The following is a 14,383-nucleotide window of genomic DNA, read 5'->3' as shown; positions in this document are numbered from 1 at the left end:
GTAACCTTTGAAAGATGGCAATTGGGCAAAGAAATATACGACGGTGGAAGCCAACAATGTGGAAGAAAGGCATTTTACAAATGATTCCAAAACTGCAGATGCCTTGAAGTTGCGGCAAGCTTGCAGCATTTCTTTATCTTAGCCCACTTTGCACATCATCTGCTGCTGGCCTCATTTAATCTAAACTTTCTTCACTTTGATCTTGGAGAGATGCTTCCATTTTCATTGCAGCACTGGGATATTTCTGCAGTTTGACAAGCTCTATTTAAATACAAGTCTTTCATAATATTTGTACTCGAGGGTCCAGTGGTCCTCAGGAGGTCAAGCAATGGACAAGAGGGAATTATGCTGATGTGTAATCAACTTATAAGGAACCGTGAATGTAGTGAATTCAATATAATAGGTTAATTTTTAGAACAAATACACCCCAAATTTACTTTCCTTCCCTTGTAGTTCCACTGAATGTCATTTTGTTTCAACACATAGTTAAATAAAACTGTAATGCGTTAACTTCTGATACTAATTCTGCTCCTATATCTTAAAAACTTATGAACCAAGTTTTCTGAATGTTACAGACTCCTATATGGGGCATAAAGGCTGCTGGCAACTAAAATCAGATTTCAAGCTTACCACCTTTGCGATTCAGCCGAATCACATTTTAAAGCAATTCAAAAACAACCTTTGCAAGTTGTGCTGCATTGCGTGGAGATGTCACCCTTTGGAAGGAGCATTAAACTAAGGTGCGGTCTGCTCGCTTACTTGGACATTAAAAATCCATTGGAACATAATCCGGGCCTGACTCTGTCCACCACCACCATATACAGAAAGTATTAATTTTTCTTTGCCTTGTTGACTTTTGGATCCTGCTAACCAGAAAACAATGGCTGCAATATGTCTACAGAACAACATTCAGTCATTTATTGTGGGCTGCATCGAGATACTTCCCAGACTTGATGAGAACTATTTAAATACAAATCTTGCCTAATTACATCAACCGAGGGTCCTGTGGGGTCTCTGAGAACAGTCGGCAATTATTGCAGGGGGAATATTAGTAATAAAAAAGTAGACTTGGACTTGCAAAGTATGGCACCATGATGCCTAAAAAAAAGAATACTTACTTCACAAGGAGACGAGGGGTGGGGGGAACATTATTACAGGGTGATGAGCAAGGGTGATTATTGTACATGCATTAACAACATAAAATTGAAAACACTTGCATCAAAAAACAAGGCGATTTGTTCATCGGACATTCATGGTTTAAAATGGATCTCGAAGGTGAGTATTTCCAGCAACAGCAATCGTCTGCATTAGCTGCATCTTCACCCAGATCAGCGTCACTAAAAGCAACTAAAAAAAAAGGCTTATTCTTATTTAGATGTGTCTTAGTAAGTAAACCACCACTGGGACTGTAAGGGGCCCCGAGGAAATTATTTCAGCCATGACTCTACTGACCTACTAGATTTTGTCATTAAGTATTAATGTTTAGCTTTTAAGTAAATAAAGTGGATTCTAGACTATATAACCTCCATTTATCTGAACTATGAAACTTTCTGAACTACATTTGCACCTCTACAACAGGTGAATCTTGACTGCTGGTGCAGCAATGTATTTTCTTATTGACCTGCACACTCTTTAAATCAAAGCAAATATTAAAGAATTACCTGCACTATCTGTTTCTCTTTACATTCAAATTGTGCTACTTTCATTGTTTAAAGATTATCCTGGGAAAGGATAAAAACCCTTGCAAAATAGGTTGATGGAATGGGGGCGGGGAAGATGAAAGAAAGGAAGGAAGCACAGCACCCCCCCCCCCCCCCCCCAAATAGGTTTATTGAAAACAGGCAGGTAGATTTTCCTATTTAGATACAATCGGGTAAATTACCCTCAAAATATACTTGAAATTGTGCGGCTAATGTTTCAGATGGAGGTTTTCCATCAAAGCACTGTGTTCTGATGAAAGCTCACAGACTTTGAAAGGTTAATTCTGTTTCCCTCTCCACAGATGCCGTCAGGCTTGCTGAGTATTCCCAACAGCGTCCGTTTTTATTACAGATTTCCAAAAATGGCAGTATTTTGCTTTCGAAACTGTGCAAGATTCTGCTCAAATTTACTTGCAAAATAACATATGTAAATCTTTCCATTAACCCAATGCATCTGGCTGTGTAGTAGAAGAGAACTGTATTTCTTTTTGTTACTGTGCCATACATTTTTGGAATCTGTCTACAACTAGAGACACAACAACAACAACATGTATTTGTATTCAGCACTTTCACCATAATGAAACACCACAGGACATTTGACAGGAGTGTACTACAACAAAATTTGACACTGAGGCACATAAGGCGATATTAGGTTAGATGGCCAAGAAGTTTATTTATTAGCATCACAGGTAGACTTACATTAACACTATAATGAAGTTACTGTGAAAATCCCCTTGTTGCCACACTCTGCCACCTGTTCGGGTACACGGAGGGAGAATTTAGCATGGCCAATGCACTTAACCAGCACGTCTTTCGGACTGTGGGAGGAAACGGAGCACCCGGAGGAAACCCACGCAGACACAGGGAGAACGTGCAGACTCCGCACAGACAGTGACCCAAGCCGGGAATCAAACGCAGGTCCCTGACGCTGTGAGGCAGCAGTGTTCACTACTGTGGCACGATGCCACCTATACAAAGGTGGGTTTCAAGAGATATCATAAAGTTTGAGGTAATACCAGAGCTTAGGGCCTAGACAGACGAAGGTAGTCGTCAATGGTGCAGCAAATAAAAAATTAGGATTGTTTAAGAGGTCAGAATTATAGGAGCGCAGAAATATCAGGGTTTTGTAGGTGGAGGATATTATAGAGATGGGGGTGGGGGGTGGTTTCCAAAAGAAGGAAGAGAATTTAAAAACTGAAGCATTGTCTAACTTGAAGTAAACACAGGGTGGAGAGGAGAAGGGTGATGAATGAAGGGAAGTTGTCGTGAGCAAGGACACCGGCAGCAGTACTTTGGGTGACCTCAAGTTTAGAACGTAGAATGTGCGAGGCTGGATAGGAATGTATTGAAACAGTTAGTAGAGTGGTAACAAAGACACGGATGAAGGTTTCAGCAGCAGAATTGCTGAGGCAGGGATTCAAAGGATAATACTTCTTACTTCAGTACTACAGAACCTATTCTCAAAAAAGACACATTTTTAGAATTCAAATCCTGATCTGTCTGATATCCTCTTAAGTAGTTGGGTTCTGCTTTTTTTTTGCTGGTAATTTCTAACTACTTTTGAACCTGCAGAAGCTCTTCCTTTTGAAACAGCTAATTATAAATTGACGACTGTCTTCGTTCACTCACTCACTGCTTGAACCCTCCTTGGAAGGCTCTCTCTCCTTAACTCTCTGACACTACTACTTTCGACAGCATTTCTAACCCACTTACCGGTAATCTTCTCAGCTGGAGATGGGTTTGATGAGCTCACTCCTTTTTAAACTCGCTCTGTTTTTCTCTCATGTGTAAAGATACATATTTTCTGCATCTTTGCTGCTATAAGTCCTGTGGGTTGTCATGGTTTCCATTGTCAAGCCAGGTGACCTAATTGCTCATTTGTGATTTGAGCCCCATGTCTTGTGCCCATACAAGTCTGCCTTCCAGCTGTTCATGCCAGTTTAAGGAGGGTGCATACACAGCACAAAGCTCCACAATATAGTGACAAGGTAATAATTGCAACCCAAGACAGCCATGCTGGATAGTGCAGCTATTTGTCCCTACAGGTACAGTACTTTTCCCAGAATATGCAGAAGTGGAAAAATTACCCCACAGCTGAGATGTTCATTGACCAAATTCAGTTTTAAGTAACTTAAAATATGAAATCTGACCTCTCCTACTCTACCGTTAGGATAATAGAAAGTTAGTCCAAGTAAGGGCAAAGCCAATTAGGAACCAAAAATGATCACCTTGTGAAGGCAGAGGGCAGAGTGAGGTATTAAATGATCTCTTCACATCTGCCTTCACTAAGGAAGGGAATACTGCAAGTGTAGCAGTAAATAAAAGTTGGTTTTAATACTGCATAAGAAAAAAAACAGGCAAAGTGAAGGTACTTTATAGCTGGCAGCTTCAAAGTAGGAGAGTCATCTGGTCTATATGGGATGCATCCTAAGTTATAGAAGAGATTAATGGTGGAAATTGTCAAGGTTCTGGCTAGAATCCTCCCTAAGTTGTGAGGCTGCTGCCAGATGACTGGAGGATTGAAAACTTTATACCCTGTCCGTACAGGGTAGATGGGCAAGCCCAACAATTACAGGCCAGTCAAAGTAATGTCAGTGCTACGGAAACATTCAGGGACAATTGCTCGGGTCAAAATTAAATGGCATTTGGAAAAGTACAGACTAATAAAAGAAAGTCATCACAGCTGTGTCAAAAACAATTCCTATTTGACTAACTTGATCAAGAACCATGATGAAGTAATGAAGAGGGTTAATGAGGGAAGTGCAGTTAACTCTGTAGCTATGGACATTTCAAAGACATTTGAAAACAAAAAAAATTGAAGTCCATGGGATGAAAGGGGCAGTGGCTACCTGGTTAAGAAAGTAGCTTAAGAAACAGAAAGGACAGCATGTTAGGAACGGCGTCAAGGCCTCGGAGAGGGTGGGCAGGAAATTCTACAGGTATGGGACACTTTAGATAAGTTGGGACATCAGAGAAGGTGGATTATTCCTTTAAATTTCCCTTTTCTAAGGGGAAAAGTTTAAACAAACTTTCAACATCATGAAAACCTCTGACATTAACTTTCAAAATTGAATTGCTAAATACTTAAAGGGGAAAGATTTGCAAGGCAATGGAAGGGAGTGGGTAGGGGAACTAATTGAATATCTCTTATAAGAGCAAGCATAGAAATGGTGCTGAATGGTCCCCTTGTGCTCCATGATTAAAATGTATCCCGTGATTTATTTAAAAGTGGTAACTTAGTGTCGTTTCATTAATACAGTTGAAATTGGTTTATTGGCAAAAATAACAATTTTTAATACGAGCCCTCTTTCTGATGGCAGCCGAATTCCTAAAATGAACAAAAACTATGTTTTCAAATTGTTCTGCTCCTTAAAATAGTTTGTGGTGTTTACTAGCCAATTACTTAGTAAATTAATTTCTTGATAGGTAAAACCTTCCAAAATGTCCCTATTGATACCTGTCCTCGTGAGAGGATGAACCACAGCAATCATTAGAAATTCTCAATTTCGACACAAGAGGCATACCCATTTCTGAGGGTGAATTGAATATTTAACATTTAACTCATATTTAAAATTTTCCAATCTCCTTTGCTAGTTTGGTCGATTTCACCCAGGTTGCCTTGATATTATTGCAGAAACTCTACCCCAGAACTGAGTGAGTGTGCGTGTGGGAGTGTGCGTACGATTGAATGGGTGAGTGTGCGGGTGGCTGAGTGAGTGCATGTGTGATGAGCGAGGATGGTTCAGCAACTGAGAATGTGCAAGGGCGGCTGAGTGAGTGAGCATGGTTGAGCGTGTGTGAGAGAGAGAGTGTGAGGGTGACTGAGTGAGTGTTTGTGTGTGTGAGAGAGTGGCTCTGAGTGAGCGGGGATGAGTGGTTTACACACAATGACAAGAATTTTACCGGCTCGCCCATCACAGGAATCAGAGCGGGCAGGGGGCGGACCATGGCAAGGTCCATTGACCTTGGGTAGGATTTTACGGTTTTGGGATGAGCAAAGCCATAGAATCCCCACCAATGTCCTTTAACCATGCAATGGTTGGATTTTCAATGAACATTTTCTGTTACAGCACGATCCAATTTTTCTTGGCTAACTCATGTGCTGAATACCCATCCGTATGGATTACTGACATTTTTACATCATGAAATATCCAAACCAGATACCTGCCTGACCTAATATGTACTGTTATAAGAACATAAGAAATAGGAGCAGGAGTAGGCCATCTAGCCCCTCGAGCCTGCCCCGCCATTCAATAAGATCATGGCTGATCTGACGTGGATCAGTACCACTTACCCGCCTGATCCCCATAACCCTTAATTCCCTTACCGATCAGGAATCCATCCATCCGCGCTTTAAACATATTCAGCGAGGTAGCCTCCACCACCTCAGTGGGCAGAGAATTCCAGAGATTCACCACCCTCTGGGAGAAGAAGTTCCTCCTCAACTCTGTCTTAAACCGACCCCCCTTTATTTTGAGGCTGTGTCCTCTAGTTTTAACTTCCTTACTAAGTGGAAAGAATCTCTCCGCCTCCACCCTATCCAGCCCCCGCATTATCTTATAAGTCTCCATAAGATCCCCCCTCATCCTTCTAAACTCCAACGAGTACAAACCCAATCTCCTCAGCCTCTCCTCATAATCCAAACCCCTCATCTCCGGTATCAACCTGGTGAACCTTCTCTGCACTCCCTCCAATGCCAATATATCCTTCCTCATATAAGGGGACCAATACTGCACACAGTATTCCAGCTGCGGCCTCACCAATGCCCTGTACAGGTGCATCAAGACATCCCTGCTTTTATATTCTATCCCCCTCGCAATATAGGCCAACATCCCATTTGCCTTCTTGATCACCTGTTGTACCTGCAGACTGGGCTTTTGCGTCTCATGCACAAGGACCCCCAGGTCCCTTTGCACGGTAGCATGTTTTAATTTGTTTCCATTGAGATAGTAATCCCATTTGTTATTATTTCCTCCAAAGTGTATAACCTCGCATTTCTCAACGTTATACTCCATTTGCCATATCCTCGCCCACTCACTCAGCCTGTCCAAATCTCTCTGCAGATCTTCTCCGTCCTCCACACGATTCACTTTTCCACTTATCTTTGTGTCGTCTGCAAACTTCGTTACCCTACACTCCGTCCCCTCCTCCAGATCATCTATATAAATGGTAAATAGTTGCGGCCCGAGTACCGATCCCTGCGGCACGCCACTAGTTACCTTCCTCCAACCGGAAAAACACCCATTTATTCCGACTCTTTGCTTCCTGTCGGATAGCCAGTCCCCAATCCACTTTAACACACTACCCCCAACTCCGTGTGCCCTAATCTTCTTCAGCAGCCTTTTATGGGGCACCTTATCAAACGCCTTTTGGAAATCCAAAAACACCGCATCCACCGGTTCTCCTCTATCAACCGCCCTAGTCACATCTTCATAAAAATCCAACATGTTCGTCAAGCACGACTTTCCCCTCATGAATCCATGCTTCGTCTGATTGATCGAACCATTTCTATCCAGATGCCCTGCTATCTCCTCTTTAATAATGGATTCCAGCATTTTCCCTACTACAGACGTTAAGCTGACCGGCCTATAGTTACCCGCCTTTTGTCTCCTTCCTTTTTTAAACAGCGGCGTAACATTGTTATTATGCATCCACATACAGGATTTACTATTCTTATAATGTTAGTTGCAAGTGAGTGTGTGTGTGCATGTATGTGCACGCTAGGTATGTTTGGGTGTGTGAGAGAGGGGTGAGTGTGAAAGACAGTGACAGGAGAGGTGGTGAGAGGAAGAGTGTGCTTATGTGTCTGGCTCACTCCCAGGGATCTCATTCACCCTCATCTCCACACATCAACAGGGTGGCATGGTGGCACAGTGGTTAGTACTGCTGCCTCACAGTGTCAGGGACTCGATTCCCGGCTTGGGTGACTGTCTGTGCGGAGTCTGCACGTTCCCCGTGCCTGCACGTTCCCCGTGCCTGCACGCATTTCCTCCGGGGTGCTCCGCGGTTTCCTCCCACAGTCTGAAAGGCGTGCTGGTTAGGTGCATTGACCATACTAAATTCTCCCTCAGTGTACCCAAACAGGCCCTGGAATGTGGCAACTCCGGGATTTTCACAGTAACTTCATTGCATTGTTAATGTAAGCCAACTCGTGACAACGGGCACTCTCACAGTGGGTGAAGGTGAGTGATTGAACACCGTGAACCTGCAAGTGTGCTGGACACTCTCACTCTTTCACATTGTAGTGATTGCTTTATTTAGTACTCACCTTGTTCAATTGTCAATTTATGGTTGTGACTCTTTTTTGCTCAGCAAGTTCTTTCCATATGCCAACTTTCTTTAAATTCATATTTATTGTTGTGTCAAACCCCATCTTTCTGAAATTTGCTCATTGGCCCCACTGATGTAAGAAAAATTAAAATGTGAAATGAACAGGCTGGACAAGCCTGCTTTATTCATTCCATAGTTTGTGATGTTAATATTATACGTGTTGAACTGATTTCGCTATACCATTTTCTGCTTTTATCTGAAGTTAAATACAATCCAAAAGTAATATTTTTATTGGAGAAAGTATAGCCCTCGGTCATCTGTTATAACTGATACCCTAAAGGTCGTCATTTTTAAAAATTCCGATTAATGTCTCAATTTACTTTGTCTGTGATACAGCAAATAAAGAGGGTTCAGAGGGGTCTTGGCAGCTAAAATTATCACATTTTCATCTATAATTCAAAAGCTGCGACTCCCTTTTACCTGAAACTTAGACATTTGATTTGCGATGTTAAGATGCCCATGGATGCTAACTAGAGATAATTTGCAACTTCATGGTAATTAATTATTCAAAAGCTACATTCCATCTTTATGAAACTTGCAGGGTGCATTAGTTATGCTGAAAAGGAAGAAGTCTGCTAATTGGATCATATTTACATATGCAGATGAGCTATCCAAAATAGTTTCCCCACTGAAATTAATATAGTGCAAACGGTGCGTTACAAACGTAGCTGCACTCATGTCTCTGTCCATTTGTGGAGCTAATTTCTTCATTGAAATTCTAATTCGTACATTATACTTCAACCAGTGTTTGAAGTGCAAATTCTGAGCAGCAAGTTTCAAAAAATCCTGAATAACTCAACATTCCCTTCAGTATTTGTTGCATTTCTTTTAGCCAAAGAATACATCCAATGGGTCTTTGATTCTGAATTTATGCGTGCTACAAGAGGATGTGGAAGCTTCAGACTAAGTGGAGTAAGTGGAATAAGGGAGCAGCGACAAGAATGAATCCAAACGATTTAAGAGGGAAGGTTAAAAAAAGCTAAATCTCTACAGTCTGGTGAAAGGACAATTAAAGGAGGACCTTGCTGAAGTGTATGCACATTAAATGGATAATGTAAGGTAAATCCCAATGCAACTTTAAAAATAAGCCAGGATGACAGAATCAGAGGTCATAAGTATAAACCAGTGAGAAATAAGTTTGGAAGGAAATTTTCCACCACATGGATGATAGCTGCATGGATAATCTGCTGGATAAAGTGATAGAGAGCCCTTTTGTTTAGGATGCTCAATTCACAGCTGGATACCAGGTGGGATGGTTAGAATAGTGAAGGACCGGGATACATTGGACTTTTTCTATGTGGTAACTACAGTTATACAGGAGAAATCTACAAAGTATCACCTAATTTGAAACCTGCTCCTCTGCAAGAAGATAAATGGATTAATGTCAGGGGCCAGTCATTGACAGAATACTGGTGTGTATTCAGCACAAAATTCAACAGCAATGCCGGGCCAAGGGACATAAACCATTTCCCACAAGCCCACAACATGTATTCTGTTGATGTCCATAGGACTCTTAAATCGGCCTCGCAGGTGGAGGATGCGGTCAAGAAGGCGTACGGCGTACTGGCCTCCATTAATCGAGGGATTGAGTTTAGGAGTCGGGAGATAATGCTGCAGCTTTATAGGACCCTGGTTAGACCCCACTTGGAGTACTGCGCGCAGTTCTGGTCACCTCATTACAGGAAAGATGTTGAAGCCATTGAAAGGGTGCAGAGGAGATTTACAAGGATGTTGCCTGGATTGGGGGGCATGCCTTATGAGGATAGGTTGAGGGAGCTTGGTCTCTTCTCCCTGGAGAGACGAAGGATGAGAGGTGACCTGATAGAGGTTTACAAGATGTTGAGAGGTCTGGATAGGGTAGACTCTCAGAGGCTATTTCCAAGGGCTGAAATGGTTGCTACGAGAGGACACAGGTTTAAGGTGCTGGGGGGTAGGTACAGAGGAGATGTCAGGGGTAAGTTTTTCACTCAGAGGGTGGTGGGTGAGTGGAATCGGCTGACGTCGGTGGTGGTGGAGGCAAACTCGTTGGGGTCTTTTAAGAGACTTCTGGATGAGTACATGGGATTTAATGGGATTGAGGGCTATAGATAGGCCTAGAGGTGGGGATGTGATCGGCGCAACTTGTGGGCCGAAGGGCCTGTTTGTGCTGTGGCTTTCTATGTTCTATGTGTGCGACTTGAATTCAAAATTCTTCTCAGATAATAGCAAAAAAAACACACGTATTATTTGGCTGATTTATTGATAGGTGAAGAATGACAGATGTGACAAAAACACACACACACACGAAAGGCCCTCAACAAAAACAACTAAAACTCCCTAAAAAAATTGTAAGTGAAGCAGATTTCAGTGATGAGTCACGTGATGGACAGGATTTATATGTTTTATTGTCTGCGATCAAAGCGCTTTTCACGTGTGAAGTTCGTGTGTTCTCTTACCCGGAGAATTTATCCCATTTTAAATGTTTCCAGCAGCAAGCTTTTGTGAAATTAAAAATAAAAATTATTTACTATCACACACTTACACCAGAGGTTGAACGTGATATCTCACCCTGAGTATTTGTCCCGATTTAACTGATTTCAGAAGCAAGCTTTTGATTTGGTTTATTGTCATATGTATCAGTATACAGTGAAAAGTATTGTTTCTTGTACGCTATACAGACAAAGCATACCATACATGAGAAGGAAAGGAGAGAGTGCAGAATGTAGTGTTACAGTCATAGCTAGGGAGTAGATAAAGATCAACTTGATGCGAGCGAGGTCCTTTCAAAAGTCTGTTGGCAGCAGGGAAGAAGCTGTTCTTGACTCGACCAATACATGTCCTCAGACATTGTATCCTTTTCCTGAGAGAAGGTGGAGGAAGAGAGTATGTCCGGGATCTGTGGGGTCGCTAATTATGCTGGCTGCTTGTCTGAGGCAGCGGGAAGTGTAGGCAGTGTCAATGGGTGGGAGGCTGCTTTGAGTGATGGACTGGGCTTTGTTCATAGCCCTTTGTAGTTTCTTGAGGTCTTGGGCAGAGCAGGAGCCATACCAAGCTGTGATACAACCAGAAAGAATGCTTCCTAGGGAGCATCTGTAAAAGTTGGTGAGTCGTAGTGAACATGCCAAATTTCCTTAGTATTCTGAGAAAGTAGAGGCGTTGGTGGCCTTTCTTTTTACTATAATGTTGGCATGAAGGGACCAGGACAGGTTGTTGGTGATCTGGATACCTAAAAATATGAAGCACTTGACCATTTCTACTTAATTCCCATTGATGTAGACAAGGGCATGTCCTCCACTATGCTTCCCAAAGTCAATGACTATCTCCTTCGTTTTGTTGACAGAGAGATTATTGTTGTCTCACCAGTTCACCAGATTCTCTATCTCTTTCCTGTACTCCACTTCTTCATTGTTTGAGTTAAGGCAACAATCAGATCAGCCATGATCTTATCGAATGGTGGAGTAGACGCAATGGGTCGAATGATTTGCGCTTGCTCCTATTTCCTATGTTATCTTCTTATGGCCATTGTTAAGGCTGAAGCTGCAGTGAGAGGGTGCCTCAAAAGTAGGTAACAAACATGGCTATCTGCTACTGATCTGTTACCAGTCCGAGGTTGCTTTCTCACATACAACGGTGCGTTGAGCCAGTAAATGTCCCATGTTCTGGCTTTTCACACAGGAAGTTTCAGACAGTCAAGGGCTGTCTGTTTGGGGTGCAGAAGCACCACAGTACAATGAAATGTCAATTAGACTAATTTCATATTCGTCTCACACCCATAGAGTGAGCCGGCAGTGCGCTATTGTCCTTTCTGTTGACAGTCCATCTTTAACAAAGGGAGTTGAGAATTTCACAAATTGGTAGGATTGTCCAGGACAATCTGATAAGTGGCTGCTAACATTTGCACCACACAAGTGCCAGGCACTGACAATCTCCAACTCAAGAGAATCTAACCATCCCACTATCAGCATCCTGAGGGCTACCACTGACTAAAAACTGAATGGAACAAGCAACATAAACAGTGTGTCTACAACTGCAGGTCAGATTAGAAATTCTGCAGCGAACAACTCAACTTCTGGCTCCTGAAGGTCTGTCCACCATTTATAAGGCACAAATCAGGAGTGTGATGGAACACCCATCACTTGACTGGATGAGTGCAGCTCCAAAGACATACAAGAAGCACAACACCATCAAGGACAAAGCAGTCCACCCATCGATCACCTTTAACACTCATTCCCTCCACCACCGATATAGAGTGGCAGCAATGTGTGTACCATCTACAAGATGCACTGCAGCAACTCACCAAGGTTCCTTTTATAGCACCTAACCCATGACCTCTACCACCGATAAGGACAAGAGCAGCAGATGCATGGGAACAGGACCACCTGCAATACCCCTCCAAGCCAGGCACCGTCCTGACGTGGAACTATTTTGTTGTTTTTTCACAGTTGTTAGGTCAAAATTCTGGAACTCCCTCTCCCAGCAACACTGTGGTTGTACCAACACCACATGGACTTCAACGGTTCACCATCTCAAGGACAATCAGGGATGGGCAGTAAATGCTGGTCAAGGCAGCGATGCTCACATCCCTTGAACAAGTAAATGAAACCGAATCATTACAGTGATGCCTAATCCTGGTCTGACCTGATACCTGCACTTCCTAGCAGAGAGTCATACAATAATTATCAGAAAAAAACCAGGTTATTTCTTCTTTTTCTGACCAAGGCCAATTGCAGAGTCCCAGCTATTTACAGCTAACTTGGCATGGATTCTGAATTGATTCTGGGACCTTCCTCTGTCTGCAAGTTACAAAATATAATTATAACATATGTCACCATCTTAAAAAATGTCATCATGTCATTGAGTTGTACAAAGTTGAGTGGTACAAAGTTGGCAGAATGCTGCCACCCATCATACATTTGGTTTAATTTTAAGCAATTCTATTTCTGCTGAGATAGTCTGAATATAAATAATAAAACAGAAATGGTGGCAAACAAATAAGTCATTTTATTGTATTCAGAAAAAAAAATCCAATTAAACTGGAGTTATAAATAGGATTGTCGCAGTGATTATTCATTTGTTATATTAAGACATTTACTCTATATATCTTCTATTTTACAGATGAATATCACTGGAAAATGTTTGCTGAATAATGCGTTATTTTAAAAACATACATTAAGGTCAGCAAGTCAAGAGGTTGTGAGAATGTAGAGTTCTGACAGACAAGTTTCTGTCTCGCCCTGTTGTTTAGACTTTAACACCCCAGGACACAATGGACTGATGCAGACAGCAACTTTGTTTTTAAAAACACAGGTACCTTGTAAAAGAGCCCATAGAACTTTCACATAAGAAGCAGACAATGCGTCAACTGTATCGGATGATAGATACAATAGTGGGCTTTTCCAAATAACAACTTGGTTTTGTACAGTTAAGAGATTACTAGAATAATTGGAACCACAATTTAAAACAGTTTCTGTGCTAAATTGCTTAAAAGTATTCAAAGCAATTACGTTTGTGCCACTTTATTCGTGCACACTTACTGCAAATATGCTTCATCAATCTGGCCAAAGACCTTCCCATTGTCACTTGAGTATCTGGACAGACTAGCAATTTTCATAACGATCAGTGTTTTGAGACAGGCAACAAAACTACTTTCTGAAGTAGGTTCTGGTGCCATCACAAGCATGGAAACGCATTGAAGTAATGGTGGAAGGGGTGGGGGGGAGGCGAACATGTAGGAAGACATAAAATATGTTGAAAGGTGTAAGCTGCTTCTCAAGAACTGAGAAAGAATTTTCAGTAATCAGTGTGGATGAAACCATGCAGTGCCATTTTCATGGATCTGCCTTTGATCAAAGAAAAGCACTCAAGACGCAACATTATAGGAATATAGGAGTGTCATCCAACATTATCCCCAGCTCTAATTTTAAGGTTGCGACCCCTTGTCTGGGCTCTGCCACAAGACAAAATAGTTTCTCTCTACCCCACCGAATCAATTCCTTTCATCATTTTAAACACCTCAGTTAGATCATCCTTTCTATGTTCAGCATTGTTCCAACTCCTTGTGAATGCACTATCTGGTACTGCGTAATGTGACTAAAAGAAAAGTAAAGTGAAAAGTAATATTTCCTAAGCACATTCAAGTTACAAGTTCACTATACTTGGAAATAACTTGGCCAACTTCTTGTTTTAGTTATTATAAAATAAGCAAAAATCATTAATGTCAATTATATTAGCAATTTTAAAGCATAACCAAATATTTTGTTTCATTTGGATCCTTGCTTGGAGGAATTTCAATAAGAGACAGAAGTAAATAAAATCTACATTGTATAATGAGGAGCGATATTAAAATGCTGACAATATTTATTGTATCCCATGTT

At 41.7% G+C, this 14,383-nt stretch overlaps 1 protein-coding gene across 4 annotated transcripts in view; it reads right to left on the bottom strand.

Annotated features, from left to right (window-relative positions):
- Positions 1-14,383, bottom strand: part of pard3aa (par-3 family cell polarity regulator alpha, a) — an 847,887-nt gene that overhangs the window by 101,834 nt on the left and 731,670 nt on the right. The window lies entirely within an intron of this gene.

Source organism: Mustelus asterias, chromosome 2 (assembly GCF_964213995.1).
Source record: "Mustelus asterias chromosome 2, sMusAst1.hap1.1, whole genome shotgun sequence".
NCBI classification, from domain to species: domain Eukaryota; kingdom Metazoa; phylum Chordata; class Chondrichthyes; order Carcharhiniformes; family Triakidae; genus Mustelus; species Mustelus asterias.
This window is presented reverse-complemented; position numbering and strand designations above follow the sequence as displayed.